Below are 23,020 nucleotides of genomic sequence, written 5' to 3' on the forward strand. Positions count from 1 at the left end.
CCTGACTGCTCTCCATGAGCTGGCCTCCTTCCTTCTGGCAAAACACTGCTCTAAAATCACAGAGCCTATGTATCAGCTGCCTGTCCCTCTCCTCACTGGGTTTCCTATTCCTACATCCAAGGCAGCTGAGACCCTAGAAGCCACACACAGCATTTACCAAGGCCCATCCCCAGACAGGGGCTGCAGGGTGAATTCCCAGCCTAATCACTGAGTGACTTAGAAAGGGGACACCGGAGCAAAGTCCTTCCTGGGATGGTTGTGTGTCTTCAGATAAAGAGTTTAGACATCCTCCAGGCAAGAGCTCAATAATGTCTGTAAAGCTGAGCTCCGTGGAGAGGGAGGGTTTTACACCCTAGGACTGCAAGGAATTACTAGCGAGGACCCAAGCCTCCTCGGTCATCTGCAAGGAAGAGGAGGGTCCACCTGACCCAGATGCTGGAGCTGGGATATCAGGAGGGGTTGTCTGCTGCACCCATGGGAACAGAGAACCAAGAGTGAGCCAGAGTCCCCATGTCCCCTGCACTTTCCCTGCAGACCCAGTCCGTCCCACAGTCTGCAAGCACCAGACGAGGTTGCTGGGATAGAATAAGAAGGCTGGTGTCTGCAGAGCTCCGTGGAGGGCAGGAAATCCGGAGAGGGAGGGGAAATGTGAGAGTCTGAGATTCCTGGGACAGGGAGACACAAGGAAGACTCCAAGGATCCCCAGGAGAGTTCCAGGTGACATGCCTGGAGCCTACCTTTGGGGGTAGAACTAAAGTGCCTCTGTACCCTAGGGAGGCTTGGCCCCAGTTCCATCTCTCCCCCAATTCTTCCCCTCTATTTTCCTCAGATAGTTTTTCCCTCTTTTGAGCATCAGTTCTACCCCTCCCAGGCCCTGCCCTTTGCCCCCGTCAGATGTAAGAAGCAGAATCCAGAGCCTAAACGGCAGAGGATGTCAGGCTTGCCACCCAGGCAGGAAGGACCCAGTCAGGGTGGGACAGTCCTTGTCCCTGGCGGGCCCTGTGTGTCTCCGAGACAGGGCACCTCTGGAAAAGGCCCTGCAAGCTTGCTACCTGGAAGACTCAGAGTCACGTTTTTAAAACAAAGAGCATTAAAAACTTCTTGGGGAGACCGGGTGTTAGGAGCTTTGGGATTTGGGGAGAAATTATCCAGCGATCTTTTCTTTCTCCTTCATCCCCATCTCCCCGAGAGGAACCCCACTGTCACCTGGTGTCCTCTGGAGCCCCAGCGTTTAGCGCTCGCCCCCACCTCCCCAACCCCCGGGCAGACCCCTCCCATCTCCGGAAGCCTCCCTTCGCAGCCCCTGCTGGTAAGCCGTCTCTGGCTCGCACCTTTGTCCTCCGGAGCCTCAGAGGCTACACCTAAGGACAGCAGCGGGCAGCCCGGCTCCCGAGAAGATATGAGCACGAGTGTGAGTCTCTTGGAAAGCCCCCTTCCCACTCAAAAGCCCCCGCGCCCCGGCGGCCAGGGCAGCCTGGAATCCTTGGAGCATCGCTCCAGAGGGCGCGCTCTGTACCTGATTCATCCCCGAATCCCCAGCCAGGCAGGTGAGGTCCTGGGCTCTTTAGCCCGGATGGGAGGGCACGAGCCGCTGCTCCCAGAAGCCAGCAGGAAGAGCACGGTCCCTGCTCGGGGCTTTCTCCTGGCTGGGTTAGGCAGGAGTTGCTCTCTCGCCGCCGCAGATCAGAGGACCGCGGCTCCGCGGCGAGGCCACCTCCGCCCCGCACTCGCAGTCCCCGCCCCGGGGGCCGCGGGGCGCCCAGGGCCCGGGTGGCTGGCTCTGGGAGGCGCGCTCCTCCGGGTCCGCGAGGCTCCGGGAGACACCGAGGCTGGGAGGTCCGGGCTCCAGGCGGGGCCACGTCGGGGCGCCCAGGCCAGCGCGCGGCTGGGGACCCGGGAGTCGCCCCCGGGCCGGAGTGTCGAGGACGCAGAGTTGAAGCTGGAGGCGAGGACACGCCGCAGGGAGCGCGCGTTCCCTGGGCTCAGGCTCCGGAACGACCGCCCGGGGCGGGAACAAGGGCGGCGGCGCTGGGAGCCGGGCTCAGCGCCGACTTCGAGGTACCCACCCTGCAGTCCCCGGGGCTCGGCCGCTCACCTGGTCTGCCCCGGAGCCACCGCCAGAGTGGGCGGTCGGGCTGATGAGCCGGCGAGATTTCAAAGAACCGGGAGGAGCCTCCCCTTCTGCCCACACCGCCCTCGCAGGACACACTAGGAGCGACTCAAACGTCGCTCCCCCGGGCAAACCCAACTGGACGCGGGGGTCAGCTTCATTTCAGCCGTTTGACCCCGGTGTTAGAGGCTCAGACAACTGCTTTCCGGAAAGCAAGGAAGTTGGGGGGAGGGCAGCGGTGTGATGCCGGAGCGAGAGGAGCCCCACCGCCCCACCCCCACCCATTCACTCATCCACCCATCCATCCATCTACCTAGGGATATCTGTTCAAAAGGCTAGGATCCTCAGAGCTAACTTACAGAGCACTGATCTCCTTCAAAAGTCTACAAATTTCTCAAGAACTTATATTTATAAATTTTACCTTGGGTAGTCTTTCCCTTCGCCAGGGGATCTTCCTAACCCAGGTATCAAACCCAGGTCTCCCACATTGTGGGCAGATTCTTTACCAGCTGAGCCACAAGGGAAGCCCTATAAAATTACCTTATGATCCAGCAATTCCACTTAGACAAAAATATCCAAAGCCGGGACTCAAATACCTGCACGTGAATGTTCACAGCAGCGTTGTTTACAACAGGCGAAAGGGTGGAAACAACCCAATGTTCATCCACTGGTGAATGGAATTTTAAAAATGTGGTTATGCATACATTAGAATAGATCTCATCCTTGAAGAAAGGAAGGAAGTATAAAATGTTGTTGAGGATGTGGAGAAATTGGACCCTTGTGTGCGGTTGGGGGAAACATAAAGTGATGCAGCCACACTGGAAAACAATACGGCAGGACCGCGAAAACTAAAAAAAAAAAAAAAGAATTACCATATGATCCAGTAATTTCATTTCTGGTTATATCCCCAAAATTACTGAAAGCAGTGTCTGAAAGAGATATTTGTACACCCATATTCTTAGCAGGGTTATTCACAACAGCCAAAAGGTGGAACCAGCCCAAATGTCCATCAACAGATGAATGCATAAATACAAATGTAGCTTATATTATACATACAACAGAATATTTGTCTGACTTTAAGAGGATGGAAATTCTGACATATGATATAATATGGATGAACCTTAAGGACATTATGCTAATTGAAATGTCAGTCACAAAAAGACAGATGCTGCAGAATTCAATTTATCTGAGGTACCTAGATGCATCAAAATCATAGAGACCAAAAGCAGAATGGTAGTTGCCAGGGGCCGGGGGGATAAGCGAAGGGGTGTTCCTATTTAATACAAACAGGATTTTAATTTTGTAACATGAAAAAAGTTCTGCTGGTGGATGGTGGTAACAGTTGTACAATATTATGAATGTACTTAATCCACTAAACTGCCCACTTAAAATGGTTAAGATGGTAAATATTATATGTTGTTACTGTTTAGTCGCTAAGTCATGTCTGACTCGTAACCCCATGGACTGTAGCCCACCAGTCTCTCTGTCCATGGAATTTCCCAGGCAAGAATACTGGACTGGGTTGCTATTTCCTTCTCCAGGGGATCTTCCCGACTCAGATATCGAACTGGCATCTTCTCCATTGGCAAGCAGATCTTTACCACTGAGCCACGAGGGAAGCCCAAATATTATATGTATTTGACCACAATAGAAAAAAATGGGGCAAAAAAATGAAGTCTTGATACATGACACAATATGCGTGAATCTTGAAAACATGTTAAGTGAAAAAAGCCAGACACAACAGGACACACACATGACTCCACGTATATGAGGCACTACAGCAAGTAGATTTATGAATAGAATGAGAATAGAATGAGGAGCGAATAGAATGAGGAGAAAGAATAGCGAGTAATTGTTTAATGGACACAATTTCTGTTTGGGCTGATGACAAGGAAATGGATAATGGTAATGACTGCACAACACTGAATACACTTAATGTCATTGATTTGTACGTTTAAAATTGTTTGAAAAAACAAACATAAGCCGACGAAGAGCTCAGACCTCCATAGCACCGCATCAAAGTTTGGCCTCCAGTTGTCCACGCTGGAAAGGGGGCTTCCAGGGACCTGACCTTTATTCCTTTCTCCCGCTGTTAAATTTTGGACAAGTCACAAAACCTTTCTGAATCTCCCTTTCCTCATTTACTAAATGAATGAGCTGAGCTTGCCCTAGGAAATCACTGCCAGGTTCCAACGCTCCATGCAGCATCTTCCTCTGGTCCGTATCCCACAATGGACAACTTCTGTTATTTCCATGAAACTCCTGTCTTTTCCAAAAATGTCACAGCCCTTTCACATCAGTGAGTCTCATGTCCCCTGGGACGTGGAACACCCTAGTGGTTAAAAGCATGGCAGATGGAGTCAGCTGCCTCCTTTCTCCCTACTACTGCACACAGGAGCTACATGACCCTGAACCATGTGCTAACCAAAACCTACTCTCTCATTTGTAAAGTGGGGTGACAGAGCTCCTACTGCTCAGGATTGAGGACTGGATAAGGTGATGCAGATAAAGTTGTGCCTGCTCGGCACAATACAGGCCCTTGACAAATGCCATCAGTTGCTCTCACTCCGTGATTTTCCACGCATTGCTCTCTGAAGTCCTTACCAACCCTTGAGATCTTACCGTGTGTCACTCCTCCCAGGAAGCATTCCTTGATTCCCTCAAGGCTTCTCACACCTTTTCTTGCCACTTCGTGCCTCTCCTTGAATGTACTGCTATATACCAATTTGCTTTGTATCTTGAAGTTTCCTGCAGAAGGGCTCTGTCTCATTTTTTTTTTTTCTAAATTGGGGTATAGTTGCCTTACAATGTTGCTAGTTTCTGCTGTGCAATGAAGTGAATCAGCTACATACATATATATATACACATCGCCTCACTCTTGGGTCTCCCTCCCCTCCCCGAATCCCACCCATCTAGGTCATCCCAGAGCACTGGGCTTCCTGTGCTATACAGCAGGTTCCCACTAGCCATGTGCTGTACACACAGCAGGGCACAAGCGCCAATCTCAGTCTCCCAGTTCACCCCCTCCCCTGCCCCGTTCCCATGTCTGTTCTCCACGTCTGTGCCTCTATTTCTGCCCTGCAGATAGGGGTACATCTGTACCATTTTTCTAGATTCCATATATGTAGAAATGTGGATGGACCTAGAGTCTGTCTTACAGAGTGAAGTAAGTCAGAAAGAGAAAAACAAATATCATTCATTTTTGAATCCTGTTCCGTATTGTTTCTCAGACTTTCCTGATCATTAGAATCATTTGGGGTGTTAGTTAAACAGACAATTCCCAGGTCCTGCCCCAAACAAAGGCACAATTGTTGACTTGTCATTCAAGATAACTTATATGTGTTCATTCCACATAGTATGTCTTCCTATTTACTCAAAAGCAAAGCATACTGTGCTTTAGTTATCTATTTCCACATTCCAAATTACCCCCAAACTTCAGAGCTTAAAGCAACAAACAGGTATGGTCTCACCTAGTTTCTAAGGGTCAGGAATTTAGGAGTGGCTTAGCTGGGCAGTTCCAGGCTCAAGGTTTATCTTGGGATTGATGTCAAATTGTTGGCCTTGGTGATACCTCATCTGAAGGCTCAACTGGGGTGGAGAGGATCCACCTGCAAGTTCACTCACAAAGTTGTCAGGACTCTAGGTTTCACTGGCTGTTGCTGGAGACTTTAGTTCCTCCTATTCATGTGGGGCTCACCATAGCTCCTCCTATTCATAGTGAGGCCCAAGTGACCTCACTACATGTAGTTGACCTCCTCTTTTCTGCAGTATGTATTTGTCACACACACACCTCTTGCCACAGCGTGGGAGGGGACCTCACAAGTGCATGAATACCGAGAGAGGGATCACTGGGAACTGATTTGGAGGCCATCTTGGAAGCAAGGTACTAATGCAAAACTAGAATTCTCCTATTTTCCCATCAAAAACCTGATAACGAATGGTTCTTGAGACTAACAAAGTTAGCCACAATGAAGACTTTTTGACCTTCAGAGTAGGGAGGTAGTGGGTGGCTTCTGGAGTTGGAGTCAGGAGGGCATAATTGGAATGCCTTATTGGCCAGGACCCCCTGGGGGAAATGGAAATATTGGAGCCAGACACAGTCTGGCAGGTTCTACGCACTTCAGGTCTTGGTGGGGACTCCTTTGAAGGACCTGGTCTCTACAGATCAGTCTCTGCTAAAGGCTTCAGGGGAGCTCCCTCCATCTGAGAAGCAGACATCCATCTGGCAGTCAGTTTTAATACTTCATTTCTGTGACAGAGTTAAACCCAGACTTATAGCAAAATCTGGAACTAAAAAGTTTTTTTTTTTTTTTCTTAAAAAAATAAGCTAAGGAACTAATGAGAAGAAGGAAAGGAAAGGTGTTTTAAAAATTTTGGAACTCCAATAATGTCATTTTTTTCCAAATTGGTGTCCCAAAGATACCAATGACCTGGAAGTTTTGTGTGTGTGTGTGATTAGAGTCTGCTGCCACAAAGGGCACATGCTTTGCCTCAGCCCACCTACAAAGCAAGTCACAATACCTGAGAGAATGTCATCCCAGGGAGCCCTCACCAAAGAAAACCGGAAGAAAGAACTGGCTTGGAAAGTATTTTTTTAGTGCTTTTAGGTGTCCCTCACCCCTAAATAATGTTCTTGAGCTACCTTGGATTTTTGTCCTCTCCTATTCCTGGTGACTAGGATGGCAAAGAATCTGCCTGCAATGCAAAAATCCTGGGTTTCGAACCCTGGGTTGGGAAGATCCCTTGAAGAAAGGTGTGGCAACTCACTCCAGTATTCTTGCCTGGAGAATCCCATGGACAGAGGAGCCTGGTGGGTTACAGTCCATGGGGTTTCAAAGAGTTGGACACAACTGAGTGACTTACACTTTCACTTCACTTCATTCCACTAGTAGGAATCATCCCAAAGGCCCTTTGAAATTGCATTTCTTCATCATATTATTCTATAATTAAGTTCATTGGTTTAGACATGAAAATTTAACATGTTGGGGCTTTTTTAAGCCATGCAACTCCCATGATGCTCCAGCAAATGCCACTTAGAATCCCAGCTCAGGGAGGGCTTAGAGGTCATTCTGTGAGCACTCATATTGAGAAAGGAGCAAACCCATGCTCAAGAGGGAAGGCCTCTAGATCAAGGGAACAAGCTGACTTCAGATCTCAGATTGGAATCCAATCTTAACTTCAGCCATACCCACAATACACATCATTACCTATTCTCAATTTGCCCCTCTTTCCATGATCCTTGGCTCCAGGGTTCAGCCACAATTCCTCCTGTCTGGCAAATTTACTAAAACAGCTTATTTTCTGCTTTCATCAGATTTGTTCCCTGGGCATACGCTCTCATTCTGTGCCATGAAAAAAATGAAGGATTCCTGGAAAACACCCAGAGCTGGCTCAGAACTCAACCTGCCTCGTTTTCCGATGACCTCCCTTATACTCAAGCCAGCAATGCTTGATCGGCTTCCCAAAGCCCACTCAGCAGGTCATTTGGACTGCTCTCTGCCTTCCTCTCCAGCTCCCCAAATCCCTCAGGAGGAGATGTGAAGAGAGATTCAGCTAGGCACAGAGACATGCTCTCATTCCCAAACACCAAAGATATCAAATCTCTTGTAAACTTAATTGGTTTGATGCCATCCCTGACAACTTTTAGTGGTTGACAAAACTATCATATGTTTATCTGGAAAAGTAAACATATTATAGCATACAAACATGTTTTGCAAAAAGAAGAGAAATAAGAGGAAATTTTACCTGTTAATATCAAAAATATGAAAGTTCAAGAAGGCAGCAGGTAATGAGTTTGAGCAGAAAGTGTGCCCACTGTTAAGAACTAGATACATCCCAGAGTTTCTGATTGACAGGGAAGCCTGGCATGCTGCAGTCCATGGGGTCACAAAGAGTTAGACATGGCTGAGTGACTGAACTGAACTGAACTGACCTGAACTGAGGCTTATCTTCGGGCTTCCCAGGTGGCACAGTGGTAAAGAATCCATCTGCCAAAGCAGGAGACACAAGAGACAGGTTTGATGCCTGGGTCAAGAAGATCCCCTAGAGGAGGAAATGGCAACCAACTCCAGTATTCTTGCCTGAGAAATCCCATAGATAAAGGAGCCCGGTGGGCTACAGTCCATGGGGTGAGCATACACACACACAAATCCTTGGTCTTACTAAGTACACTGTACTCATATTGTCTACTAGTATTCTTTGTTTTAGATAGTTCATTCTTACAGTTTCTTCTAAGGAAAACAATAAATATTCATAACACTATAGAATAACAAAATGTTAGAAAAACACCAAAGCCATCAAAACTGGGCCATCAGTCTCCTGGGCTGTCGTAGCAGAGTACCACAAACTAAGTGGCTGAATGCGACAGAAATTTATCCTCTCATAGTCTGGGGGCTAACGTCTGAAGTCAAGGTGTTGGCAGGCCCATGGTCCCTCTGTCTCTGGTTGGAATACTTCCTTGCCTCTTCCTAGCTTCCAGTGGTGACTGTCAACCCATGCTCCTTGGCTTGCAGCCGCATCCCTCTCACCTCTGCCTCCAGGGTCACATAGCCTTCTCCTCTGTGTGTCTCTGTCTTCACATGGCATTTTCCTCTCGTAGGAGCACTAGTCATATTGGATGAAGACTCACCCTAATGACTTCATCTTAGCTTGACATCTGCAGAGACCCTACTTCAAATAAGGTTACATTCCCAGGCACTAGGGGCTAGGTTTTCAAAATATCTTTTGAGAGGACACAGTTTAACCCAAAGCAAGTATATTGTGATGCATTTATGTATGATGGAATACATTTAGCTGTCAGAAATAGGACTGTGAAATGAATCTATGGTGTTATGAGTCAGGACAGAAGGACTGTGGTTACCTTTGGAGAAAGAAGATCACAGCCAAGAGCCATCCTGAAGGTTTTGGGGGGTGCTAGTAATATTCTTTTTCTTGATCTAGTAGCTGGCTACATGAATGTGCTCAGTTGTAAAAATTCAATTCATCCATAAGTACCTATGTACTTATGTCATGTACATATTTCAGAAAGTACAGTATATTTCAATGAAAAGTTACTTAGGACATAGTACTGTAAAAGGATATTGATTGACATGGAAAGATAGTCATGATGCATTACTGAATGGGAAAACATCAGGGGAAATACATGCATCCTCTAGAGAAGAAAATGTCTTTAAAATTGCTAACATTCAACTCAGAATGGAAAGAAAATACAAGTGTTCTCTCCCTCATTTCAAATATTTTTATTTTTTCTTATTTTTAAATGAATCTATATTATTTGTATAATGCTTTAAATTTTATAAATGAGAAAAGGGTGAATTAATCAATACAATGAATAGGAGAATCAACTATTAAGGGAAATCATTAATTTAGATCTTTATTTCACTGTATTCTAAAATGCAGTAAGGAAATATTAAAGAGTTAAATGCAAAGAATTAAAAACTAAAAGAATACACTGATAAAAAATTTATGAAATTCATGAGATTTCACAGTAGTGATGGTGAAGGCTTTATGAAGTAAAAACAAAAAGGTAATAGATGATCTCCAAAGCAATGGATAGATTAAAAACATTTGAAAGTCAGAAAAACTATAAACAAAAGTCAAAACTAAATGTCAAACTAGGAAAAATATTATGGCAAATACTGCAAACAAAAGGTCAAGATTCTTGATATATGAAGTACTGTTACATTATAATAAGGAAAAAGCTGGTATCTCGAAAGAATAATGAGCAAAATATACAAAGAGACAAGTCATGAAAAGAAATGCCAATAACAATAAAAATGTATTTTAAAGTGCTTATTCTCGCCAGTAATCAAAGAAATTTCATCTAAAAACAATGAGATGCAATTTTGCCTATCCCCAATTAGCCACAATCACAGACTGTAAAAATGGAAACTGAATCAGTAGCTTAATTTAAGAATTCAAATACACCCTCTCACTTTGAGAATATCTTAAGCTTTTTCTGATTTTTCAGCCTTTCTTGCATTCTGCCAAGAGTTGCTTTATAATAAATGTGAGTTGATTCAGTTGATTTCACACAACCATTTTTCCCTCTTCTGATTTTCGATCTGCCTAACATTTGCTTGAATTACAGCCAAAGGCACAGAGCCAAGGAGATGATGTCATTCTAAGTCAAGTGAAGTGTCAGAGTTCTGTGTTTCTTGTACTTGTAGAGAAATGCACAGGAGAAGGTGTAATTGATCTTTTACATGTTTTACTGAATAATGTACAAAATTGCCTTATATTCAGACCGTTTTCAAGTTATGTGTGTGTGTGTGCATGTCTGTGTGTGTGTGTCTGTGAATGGTTTTGCAAGGATGTGTAGAGGAGGTGGGAGACAAGCGATATACACGGCAACCACCTGGAAGCACTTTTATCACTGGCCAAAAGCCAGACTGTAATGATATAGCTCATCTAATGAAACTGCTCTCGATGTTAATTAACCAAAAGGGTGAAAGGAGTGAATACTGAAACAAAGTACATGACGTTTTGTAATTTGGGTAAAGTAGAGCAGACGCCATGACCTAGATGGAAGGGTCTGAGAAAAGTTGAAGCTGTTCAGACCAAAATGCTATTTTGTATGGCAGAACTTCATCTCCTTAGCTTTTTACCTGTTGATGACATCGCCTCATCCAGGCTCAGGTGTGTCTCTAGACTCCATGCTCACTTGCATCTGCTCGTGTGCTCTCTCTCCCCTCAACATCATATACTGTTCTCAAGAACAAAGAAATGTGTGTTCTCAAGAACACACATATATGGTGTTTAATTGGGCATAGTACATAAAGTATGTATTTTCAGGGTCTTTAAGTTTTGTCTGTGATCACAAAAGCAACATTTGTTGTTGTAAAACAAAATCTCAAACCATATTAAGTATAGAAAATGCAACTTCTCACACTTACCTTTATCCTTAATCCCATTATTAGCAGTTTGGTGTAGGTATTTTACTAAGAACAGAGTGTCTTAAAATCATTTTATACAGAATTTATTAATGTAATGCTAGCATATGTCAATGTATTTTAAAATACAAGTAGACAGTAGACTATAAAGTCACAAATGTTCAAAACACACACCTCATGGGAATTCCCTAGTGGTTCAGTGGTTAGGACTCTGCATTTCTACCGCTGGGGCCACAGGTTCAATCCCTTTTCAGGGAACTTAAATCCTGCTTGCCACAGGGTGCTACCAAAAAAAAAAAAAAAAAAACCCACCTAAGGGCCATAGCATTAGTCTAACATTCTATTGGTGAACATGGTTTGCTAGAAGACTCTCTGTATATGCTTTTTTAATAAAGAAACCAGGTAGAAGACTATGCAATCTGCACTTTGGTAGAATTCCAAGCTCAGACTATTTTCCCTGGAGAGACTGTCTCCTGGAAGCCATGAAGAAAAGACAGGAATGCAGCTACTCTGCATATCAGTTTTACTCAGGCAGGAAATTGGTGAGCCTCGGACATGCAGGAGGATAGAGCTTGAAGCATGTGGCCAGAGGCATGGAGGGGCCATAGGTAAGGTCCAGTGGTAGAAGTGAACTGCCCTGGTCCTAGAGAGACAAGGTGGTTATGTGGTCAGACCCTTCCTCCACTTTCCTCTGATGATGAAGGAAATGACTGAGCAAAGGCTCGTGGTGTGTTGGAGCCCCAGGTTCTAGGCAGCAGGCCTCAGTGCCACCTCTAGCCAAGACAGCAACTAGAACTGACCCTAGGCACCCAATATAAGGGAGAGATGCATTCTGGTACTGGAGGCAACAGTGAGGAAGACAGGCTCCTGGTGAGAGTCTCTGAGTTTCATGGATTAAGCAGTGAGAGTCACAGAACTCAGCTCCACACCCTGGAGGAACCAGGTCGGGTCCGGTGTGGGGTCCTCCAGCCTCTAGGGGGCACATCTGAGTTCTGACTCCAGTAGCTGGACAGGAACACAAAGAACAGGGTTTTGGATACAAAAGTATCCTGGGGAATCCTGGACTTGTTCCTGGAGGGAATGACAAGAAGGAAATTCTCATAAAGGACTGACATATAGGCTCACTGACATTTATTCTGAATTGTAAAAGGACTAGACCTCACTTTGGACTCCAGTCTAATGATGTGGACACATCAGGGAATTTACACATATATACTTCTATAAGATAATAATTTATCTTGTGTTCTGTTCTTCAATTTGCTTTATTCACTTATCAATGTGATCCTTTCCATGCCATTGTATATATAATAGATTTACTCCATCCTTTTTAGCTGCTGTATTGTGTTGCAATGAATGGATATATCACAATTTCTTTATATAATCTTTTACTGATAGATATTTATGTCGTTTCCCGTTTTTCTGAGCTTACAAACTGAGCTTGCACACATCACCTTCTCCAACACAGCTGTTTTATAAAGGATCTTTTCAATGCATTATGGAGGTAAAGTCACAAGCCTCATGACTGACCCTCTGTAATAGAATTTTAGTAACTTGCCAGTTATCGGGAAAGGTGTGTGGGGTGTAGACTCACCCTTCCTCAGACCCCAGACACTGTTGACTTTCTGCACTATCCTTCCAGATCAAGGACTTCCCTACAACTTTTCTCCAACCTGCCAAGTGAGACTGTTCAGGGTGTATCCTACACAAAGTAGCTGGACAAGAAAGCACAGAGACTGAAGCCCTGTCCACACACCTCATGCCAAGCTAATGGCTTTCCTGTGGCCCGAGTCCACCCAGAGGAAGGGGTGACTTTATGCAAATGAAATGCTAGCTGCGGCCCAGAGTCTGTCTACTGGATCAATCCTTGGTCCTTAAAAGTCGGCTTTATCAACTCAGTATGTCAGTTGGTCATCTGCATCCAAGTTTGTATTCCTCCATTCCACATTCATTTGGGTAAAGGGGCTCCAGGACTAGTGCCTGTGTGCTAAGTTGCTTCAGTCATGTCTGGCTCTTTGTGATCCCATGGACTGTAGCCCATTAAGCTCCTCTGTCCATGGGATTCTCCAAGCAAAGATACTGGAGTGGGTTGCCATTTCCTCCTCCAGGAGATCTTCCCAACACCAGGGACCGAACCAGAGTCTCTTATTTCTCCTGCATTGGCAGGCCAGTTCTGTACCACTAACACCACCTGGCCAGAAGACTAACATGCTGGAGTTAGTACAGTAGTTTGTACAGCAGTTCAAATTTCTACTTTGTTCTTGTCTGGGTGGTGGTGTAGAGCTTGCCCACCTTCTCTGGGATTCTGCTTTGTCATAACCTCTAAGAATCTCCCAGGTCCATTCAAGTTCTAAAATGACATGATTTCTTGTGGCATCGAGTTTGAGAAATTTGTCCTGCCAAATTTGTTCCAACTAATCAGTTGATCTTCCTGGGCTTTGAGATCACGGCCCCCATCTCTGAGTGGCTGCTAGGAGAAGCTGGAGAGCACACATTTGTCAAGTCGACCACACTCTCACTGAAGCCATCCACCTTCACTTCCACATCCTTCAGACCCCGGTGCATATCCCTGAAGATGTCCTGTGGTGGCCATGGGATCCTACCCTGCTCGACCTCCCAAAACTTCCAGTGGTACAAAACTTCTGTAGCTGGAAGACGATTTGAGTAGATTTCTGGTTCTTCAAAGACCTGCTTGATGTGGGCAGTCTGCTGCTCATCTGCACTGCTGGAAAGCTTCAACTACTCATCAGTGTTGTCCTCTAGGATATTTGTACAACCTCAGTCTGTTATGTAAACTCCAGAACCTTCTGTCATGGGTGAGTGGCAGCAGCTTTTGTGCACTGAGTGTCTGGTAGTCTATCCATGGAGTCCACTGGATGTTGCCATTAGGGCTAGAGGAAGTCTGGGCAAGGCTACTTACTTCCAACTACTCCAATCACTCTTGGTTGAAAGGCAGCAGTAACACAAGCTGTTTCTGCCATTGCTGAGCTGGTAGAACCATCAGTCATAGACAGAGACCTGGGCTGGCCTGACTATAACAACTGCCATCTTCTGGCCAGATACCTATTGATTTGGTGACTTCCCCTTGGGGTCTCTGGCTTGCTCCATCTACTGTGAAAATTCACCTCTTTCTTTGACTTGGGTGGCAGTTGGATCTGCTGTGGGACTTATTCAATGCTGCGAGGATGGTGGAGACACCATCAGTCTCAGCACATGCATTCTTGCTTTCCAGATCCATTTCAGGCTCTGGGTCTGCCTGAATTGGCTGCATATCTTGTGGAGACACTGAAGACCTTCTGCCCTGGCACTGAAAGAGATCCTTCAAGCCTTGGCCAATCACATTATTGCTCTCCAAAAAGCATTTCGGGTCATTTTAATGATGTATGTTCTGAGTCTGTCTGCCCTCTGGCTCCTTATCTGCAAAGCAGTAAATGTGGCATTTTCTACTTTGACAATTTTTGATGCTATTTTTCCTTTCTCTCTCTTGTCCTCATTAAAGAAGATTTGCAGCTAAGTCACCCTTCTCTGACTGGACACTGTACCAGTGGTCCAGGCCCTCCACCACCTTACCTTCCAAAACATACCCTTTGGTTCTTTACAACACGTTGTGTCTTTGACACTGACTGGCAGCATGAAAGCTTTCACCTGACTCAATGAACAAGTACTCTTCTACTCTTCTCAATAGACAGCTCACTCTTTCAACAAGTACTCTTCTACTAATGACTTAGCAGTGTGAGTGGGCAATTAGACTATACTTGGATGCAGTAACAGGAAACAATAAGCCACGCTAATTGCAAAATTCTTTGGCTATTTTTGATTCCATGGTAGTAATGTGCAGAAGAGCGGAAACTGAACTAAATGTAGGTCTGGCTCTAACTCTGCCCCTAACTAGCGATACAACCTTGAAAGTGCTACTTTACCTTACAGGTCTCAATTTTCTCACTCATTCAAAAATATCTCTTGAGTACCTTTCATGTGCCCGGTGGGACTTCCCTGGTGGCTCAGACAGTAAAGAATCTACCTACAATGTAGGTGACCCGGTTTCGATCCCTGGGTCAGGAAGATCCTCTGGAGGAGGGCATGGCCACTCCAGTATTCTTGCCTGGAGAATTCTATGGATAGGGAAGCCTGGTGGGCTACAGTCCATGGGGTCACAAAGAGTTGGACACGACTGAGCGACTAACACACACACACACACACACACACACACACACGCATGCACACACAAATGTAGTAAGTTTATCACAGGTAAAGAAAACATAGTCCAGATTTCTTTGCTGATGGGTAACACAAAGAAAGAAAGAAAAATAAGAAATATAAGAAAAAGAAGGAATGAAGGAAGAGAAGAAAATAATGGAAAAGATGGAAGAGAGTATAGGGTGTCAGGTGGAGAGATAAATTAGGAGTTTGGGATTAACATATACACTCTACTATATATAAATAAAAAGATAAACATCAAAGACCTGATGTATATAGCACAGGGAACTATATTCAATATCTTATGATAACTCATAATGGGAAAGAACTTGAAAAACAATATACATTATATAAATATATATATTTAAGATCTATATATATATATCTGAATCACTTTGCTATACATCTGAAACTAACAAAACACTGTAAATTAACTATAGTTCAATTTTTTTAAAAAGGTCAAAAAAGGGAGCAAGTAAGTACATAAATGATCACAAATTATAATATAAAATTTTGCATTTTAAGCCTTTTCTTTATCTATAGAATTATTTATTCAGAAGAAATCTACCATGGCAGCCCACGAGCTGTCCTGGCTGCTCTCTCCTCTCATACACGGCTCTTTGCGCCTGCTCAGCCCACACCTGCCTTCTCATGCTAAACTCTCTTCCACCTCAGGGTCTCGGCCCTTGCTCTGCAGCACAGTGCTGCCTGTAGCACTGCCCCTACATTCTCAGATGGCCCGATCCTTCATTCCCTTCATATATTTGCTCAAATGCCACCTCATAAAAGACATCTCTGGTAATACTATCTAATGCTATCTAAAAATAATTCTGTGTCTTCTAGTACCCTACCTTATCCTGCCTTGTTTTGCTTTTCTTTTTCCTTTAATTATAGAAATTATAGACTCATTCTTTGTCCCATGAAAAGTAAATTTCATGGCAAGGAGTTTGTCTTAATTTCTAAGTTCTTAGCTGCTAGTACAAGGCCTGTGGAAGAATAGAAGCTCAGTTAATATTTGTTAAATGAACATGGTGGGGAAAAATTAATATGGAATTGGTTTTGTTTGAAACATTAGGGAAGGAAGCTAAGTCCTACACCTTCCTTTCCCTCCCTATGTAGCCCCTGAGGACCTAACATTGTAGGATTCTATGAAATCATTCATCAGGAAAGAGGTCCCACATGTTAAACTTTATTCACTGTTCATTTTTTTAAATTCCAAAAACAGGTACTTTGATCTAAGAATTATGTTAATAGTACAAATATAATTATGTATTCTGTCTTGCAGTTCATGGCCTACCTATGAAAACATTACTCACAATGTTAATGACACGACAGGTGAGTTGGGAAGACACAGAAGACAGAGCAGCTGCCTGGAAGATACCTAAAAATCCTCAGCTATAAAAGGCATATTTACTTCTCAATTTCAAATTCTGTTATAAGGATGAAATGAGGAAATGGATATGACGTTGCCTGACATACTGAAAAACATCTCCAAATGTTTACTATTGGTATGGTTATTCAAGGTCAGAAAGCATATCACCAAAATGAGAGTAAGTAACTCCAAAAGTATGTCCTTCCAGGAAAGCAATTAAAAAAATGTCCTAAACTATCAGAATTAGCTTTTGATTAGGAAACTAATAAAAGACATGCAATAAGATAGGGAGCACTTATTTAAGAAAAACAGCTAACATTCTATGTTAGAATGGTGAGCTTTGTGGTGTTTTAACTTACCGTAGCCCAATCCTTTACCCACTAACTAGCTCAGTAACAGCCTTGAAAATAACAGTCCACATTCTCAGTACCAGAGGGAGCAGAACAAATCCCATTCACAAAGAATTGTCATTATTTCACCAACTAGTGCCTCCTTGGAAGATTGCTTGAAAGGCTATCTTCACCTCACTTGACTTAAAACTCACCTAGTACTAAAGCCAATACCCAGGGAACATTTGTCAAAAATAATTATAGGGAAATATTTTAGCCACTGCTGCCTGAGGCAATGGATATAAGTTCAGCAAACAACAGACTCAACTCAAAGCTTGAAAAGAAAAAGTAAGGAAAGAAGAACTTTGCAAAGTTCCTAAATATTTCTGGGAGTACAGAAAGCCACATACATACCCAGAGCTGTGTACCTGTTCAAGAGAGACCCAAGAAGGCCCTAGTTCTTGTTTCTAGCAGACTTTGAGATTCTGCAAAAGCAAAGGTGAAACCTAGGACAGAGTTGTAAACTTCCAGACAGGATGTTGAAGGTATGCCTCAAAGCACATAAGCCTCAAAGGACAGAGTTGTAAACTTCCAGACAGGTTGAAGGTATGCCTCTGAACTCCTATCTTCCACCTGCAAATAACATGTCTAAAAAGTGGCTGCTCCTTCAGTCTTGGTCCCAAAACGAGAGGACAGAGAAATCTAGATCTTTCCCACATGCTGTCGAGTCCAGCACAGCCTAGCAGCATCAAGCAATGCCACAGCCACAGACCCACAAGTGAAAAATAACTGTTTGGGATTTGAGCTACTAAGCTTTGAGGTATTTAGTAATGCTCCGTTATTGCTGCAAACGCTGACTAACACAGTCTGTAATGGTTCACAAAGACGAACAGCATGAAATTCTGGGGTATCTAGAAATAATCCGTGAGAGCCCATCTAGGGCCAGTTTTCTATTGCTGCAGTAACAAAGCATCACGAACTGAGTGGCTTAAAAAACAGAAATTGATTGTCTCACAGTTTTGGAAGCTTTGGCAAAAGCTGTAAGAATTTATGGTCCCAGGTGTTTAAGAAAATCTCTGCCCAAATCATTAGGTAATCAATAAATGAACAGACCAGAAACATCAGTACTCATACACAATGAAGTATACAGACTTTACAGAATTCGTTCAGAAAAGCCACTAAAAAGACCAAAAGAACAGCAAGCAATAACAACAATAAATCCTAAGGAAAGAGGAGAATTTGGTTTCCAGAGTTGCCCATGTAATATTCAAAAAGTGCAATTTTCAATAAAGTATTACAAAGGATATGAAGAAATAATACCCAGTGATATATAAAAGCATCAATAGAAACTATACCCAAGGAAGTCCAGATGTTGGACTTACTAGACAAAGATTTTAAGTCAGCTGTTTAAAATATATTCAAAGAACTAAAGGGAACAGTAGAGAAAGAACAAAAGAAACTAAAAAGAACGTATCTCTTCAAATACAGAATATTCTGGACTTGAAAAGCACAGTAACTGGAATGAAAGATTCAGTAGAGTAGCTCAGCAGCAGATTTGAACAGGCATGAAGGAGGGCATGGCCAGTGGACCAGCATTTTCATGGGGCACAAAAGGCCAGCATCATGGAACCTTTGCAGCAAGGATTGAGCTCCAGTTCACAAGTCAGTAATTTGAGTAATCAGCAGGCAAAAGCTTCAGCAAAATTAGTAGATCATTTAAAATCCCCTGTAGTCCTTTATTCCTTCAGTTTCATACCCCCTCCCCCATAGAATTTTTAGATTAAAAAATAAAAGCAAACCAAAACAAACAAACAAACAAAAAAACCCAACAGCATTCAAAGTCAATATTTTACCTACACACAGTGTTTTTACCTGAGGCACGTTTCTGGAAATGGAGGGGACTGACTCTCAAGGGGAAAATCCAGGTTTTTCTACAGTGTTCTCTTCCTTCCTGATCTGGTCACCTCTGGAGCCAGATGCCAAGGTTTGCTAAGGAAGGAGCAAGTGTCCATCGAGCACCTGTTATGTGCCCACACTGTATGTATACACATTACTCACTTACTCCTCACAGTTTTATGAGCTAAGTCCACTTATTAGTTCCTTTTCACAATGAAAAAAAAAAAAGTCACACAGGCAGTAAATGGCAGAGCCAGAATGCAACCTCAAGCTTCCAGAACTTCAAATGTATGTCCTTCCCATTCTTGTGAGGCAAATGAAACACTGATTTGGAAAACAGGACTGAATATGGCCTCCCAACTCTCAAGTTTGGGGGTAGGGAGTAGAATAATAGGCTTCCTGGGGTTTCATTCTGTTACCTCTCGAACCATGATTTTTATTACCTGTTGTGCAACAGAATCACCAGAGGAGCATTTTCTTTATACGCATGCCTGGAATTTACCCACTGGAAGATCTGGTTAGTAAGAGAAAAAAGTTTATTTATATTTCCTTGTAATTTTTAGAAAAGACACCAAATAAAAAGAGTGAGAGAATGAATAAAGCTTAAAGGAAAAGTATTGAACAAACTATATTTTAATTAATTGGGGTTACCTTATTAGCTCTTAAAGACATCAGAAAATCTCAGTAGGGTGGTACTCTGCTTTCTTGTTTGTAATCCTTGACTCAGACAAGGTTGTCTGGGTCTCCATCAACAGCTGTATTTAAAGAGTTCTTTTTCCTGTCCTCAGTTCAATTCAGTCATTTTTTATGAATGCCTGCTTTTTGAAAGGCTACTTTTTTTTACAAGTCACATCAGGAAGAAAAGGTTAAATTCAACAATAAATTTAACAAGCATTTATTGATTGCTTGATGTATGCAAAGCCCCATGCCAAATAATGCAGATTTTGAAAGGAGAAATAAGGAAATGGAGGTGGGGAGGGCATTTCAGGACAATCAAACAAAGTGATGGCTCAGAGAACTTCTACGGATTAATACAAATATGACTGTATACATAGATGTAGATATATAGACATCTTCTGAAACAAACCAACAAGCTTATTTTAAGCCTGACTGTGCACTAGACAGTACTGCTGCTAAGTCACTTCAGTCGTGTCCGACTCTGTGTGACCCCGGAGACGGCATCCCAGAAGGCTCCCCCGTCCCTGGGATTCTCCAGGCAAGAACGCTGGAGTGGGTTGCCATTTCCTTCTCCAATGCATGAAAGTGAAAAGTGAAAGTGAAGTTGCTCAGTTGTGTCCGACCCTCAGCAACCCCATGGACTGCAGCCTTCCAGGCTCCTCCGTCCATAGGATTTTCCAGGCAAGAGTACTGGAGTGGGGTGCCATTGCCTTCTCCACTAGACAGTATTATTTGTTACTAATTATTTGTTCATACTTGTCTAGGTAGAGTATACTTTGCTAACTCCATTAGCTACAAGCCCTGTGCCTCCTGGGTTGACTTTGGGCATGGTCTTAGGACTTGCTTTGGCCAATAGAATGTGCATGAACATATTATGACCACTTGCATGGTTTGATTTGGCCTTCTGAACTCCTATCTTCCACCTGCAAATAACATGTCTAAAAAGTGGCTGCTCCTTCAGTCTTGGTCCCAAAACGAGAGGACAGAGAAATCTAGATCTTTCCCACATGCTGTCGAGTCCAGCACAGCCCAGCAGCATCAAGCAATGCCACAGCCACAGACCCACAAGTGAAAAATAACTGTTTGGGATTTGAGCTACTAAGCTTTGAGGTATTTAGTAATGCTCCGTTATTGCTGCAAACGCTGACTAACACAGTCTGTAATGGTTCACAAAGATGAACAGCATGAAATGTTGGGGTGTCTAGAATTAATCCCTGAGAGCCCATCTAGGGCCAGTTTTCTACTGCTGCAGTAACAAAGCATCATGAACTGAGTGGCTGAAAAAACAGAAATTGATTGTCTCACAGTTTTGGAAGATCAAAGTTTGAGATCAAGGTGCAAAGTTGGTCTTGCTAAGAGCTATGAGGAAGATTCAGTTGTGTGTTTCCCTCTATTTGTGGTGGTTTGCTGGCAATCTGTAATATTGTAGAACCATCGCCCTATTTCTCTCTTCATCTTCTCATGGCATTCTCCTGTGCCCAGATGTTTTCATAAGCATGAATTTTTTTTAAAGGACACCAGTCATATTGGATTAAGGGTCCACCACTCTACTCCAGTATAACTTCATCTTAACTAAATACATCTGCAGTATCCCTATTTCCAAGTCTGTGATATTCTGTGGTACTGGGAATTATGGCTTCAGTATCAGTCGAGGTGGGGGACACAGTTCAATCCATAACAGTGCTTTTTTATAGTTACATTGCTTGAATGAGGGGAAGACTAGAGACTAAACAGCACTATGGCTTATCCCCGCCCCCCCACACACACCTAGGGCCACTGGCCCTTATTATAATAATTCTCATTTTGAGAGAAGTGGGTTGTTCATGACATGGTATGTGGTTGAGCTTTAGGCTTACAAACTTTGCAAATTTTGGAACAAGGCTTAGAATCCAGATGTCTGGCTGGATTTTAGAACATTTTTCCTATTTGGTTATGCTTTTTCAGTGGTCAGTGAACTGAGGAGGCAGCTAGAGCAAACAGAATAAAGGAATTAACAGTTAACGCTAGGAAAGCAAGCAACAATCATACACATTCAAATCACCTACAAACCTCATTTACCATTACCAAGGCAAAGTTTCAAAGGCACAAAATTTCTGAAGAAAATAAACAGATCAGTGACAGAGGATAGCTTTAGCAATCAGAAAAGGAAGTAAATATGGTTGTATAGGATTTTTAAAAATATGACAGTAAAGTTTTATAAACTTGATGAAATGAATCATTTTTTAGAAATTACAAAAATTGACTCAAAAGAGGTAAAAATCACAATAATTATAGATTATATACTTTCTTCGTATGAAAGTTTACAAAGTCAGATTTATGTAAAAAGTCTACTGAAGGGTGAGTAACAGATGATGGAAATCCCCCCAAAATATTTACGCACCCTTCTTATGAACAAAGATTAAAAACTTATGATAAATATTAGTAAAACTGGATACAGTAGAAGAATCACAACCAGGATATATTCCATGGTTACAAGCGTGGTTCAGCATTAGAAATCTACTATGTAATTCATTACATGAAGCAGCAAATGGTAAAGAAACATACTTACTAGATGCTAAAGAATTTGATAAATTAAAACACATTTTTTCTTTTAAAAATTCTTCATAAGCTGTGAATAAAAGTAAACTTAGCTAGAAACCTATCGTACAGAAAAAAACAGACCCACTATCAATAAAACGTCACATCACATATTGCAGATCTTAAACTCTCAGCAAAGAATTATTTGGGCTTTCCTGGGGGCTCAGTGGTAAAGAATCTGCCTGCAATACAGGAAGCGCAGGTTCAATCCCTGGGTTAGGAAGATCCCCTGGAGAAGGAAATGACAATCCACTCCAGTATTCTTGCCTGGGAAATCCCACGGAAGAGGAGCCTGGCGGGCAACAATCCATGAGGTCACAAGAGTTGAATTATTTAGTATTTTATTCCTCTAGACCAACTTCATGATCTCTTTATAGATCTTCAGTGCTTTACAAACAAAACTTCGTAAAATTCTAAGCCTTCTCCTTGAAAAGATGCCAGGGTGCTTTCTCAAATATTTTTCCAGACAAATAATGTGTATGTTATCAAAGACTTTTTTAAAGCGGACCTTGGAGTTTCTAGATTATGTCATAAGTACCACTTTAATCTTCCTTTTTGAGTGTCTTCGGTCTTATCTCCCTCAATTTGATGTCATGAGATCCCTTTCCTCCTTGCTTAAAATAATGCAAATTTTTTTTGGCTTCCCTGGGTCTTCATTGCTGCGTGCAGGCTCTCTCTAGCTGCAGCAAGTGGGGGCTTCTCTCTAGTTGCGGAGTGAAGGCTTCTCAATGCATGGCTTCTCTTGTTGTGGAGCATGGGCTCCAGGGTGCACAGCCTTGAGCAGCTCTTAGGTCATGCTAATATTGTAAAAAAAGACCCATTGATTTGTATGTGAAAAAGACTAAATACTGTGTTCCCCTCATTTCTTTCTCTATACAATTATTTATACAAAGAACAAAAGCTTTGTAAAGTTCTAAGTCTATGATCTTTTTAATCTATAATGGCAGCGAGTCCCATACCTCATGGTGAAACC

General features: G+C 43.0%; 1 protein-coding gene across 3 annotated transcripts in view; it reads right to left on the reverse strand.

The window, feature by feature from the left end:
• Window positions 1–23,020, reverse strand: part of PROKR1 (prokineticin receptor 1) — a 77,315-nt gene that overhangs the window by 13,632 nt on the left and 40,663 nt on the right. The window contains exon 1 of one of the 3 annotated variants that reach the window (XM_042245965.2): window positions 2,096–13,912. The exons of 1 other annotated variant lie outside the window; for it this stretch is intronic. The gene's annotated coding sequence lies outside the window, so the exon portion shown is untranslated. One more of the 3 variants, XM_027966673.3, reaches the window with a different exon arrangement.

This window comes from Ovis aries, chromosome 3, assembly GCF_016772045.2.
Source record: "Ovis aries strain OAR_USU_Benz2616 breed Rambouillet chromosome 3, ARS-UI_Ramb_v3.0, whole genome shotgun sequence".
NCBI classification, from domain to species: Eukaryota; Metazoa; Chordata; class Mammalia; order Artiodactyla; family Bovidae; genus Ovis; species Ovis aries.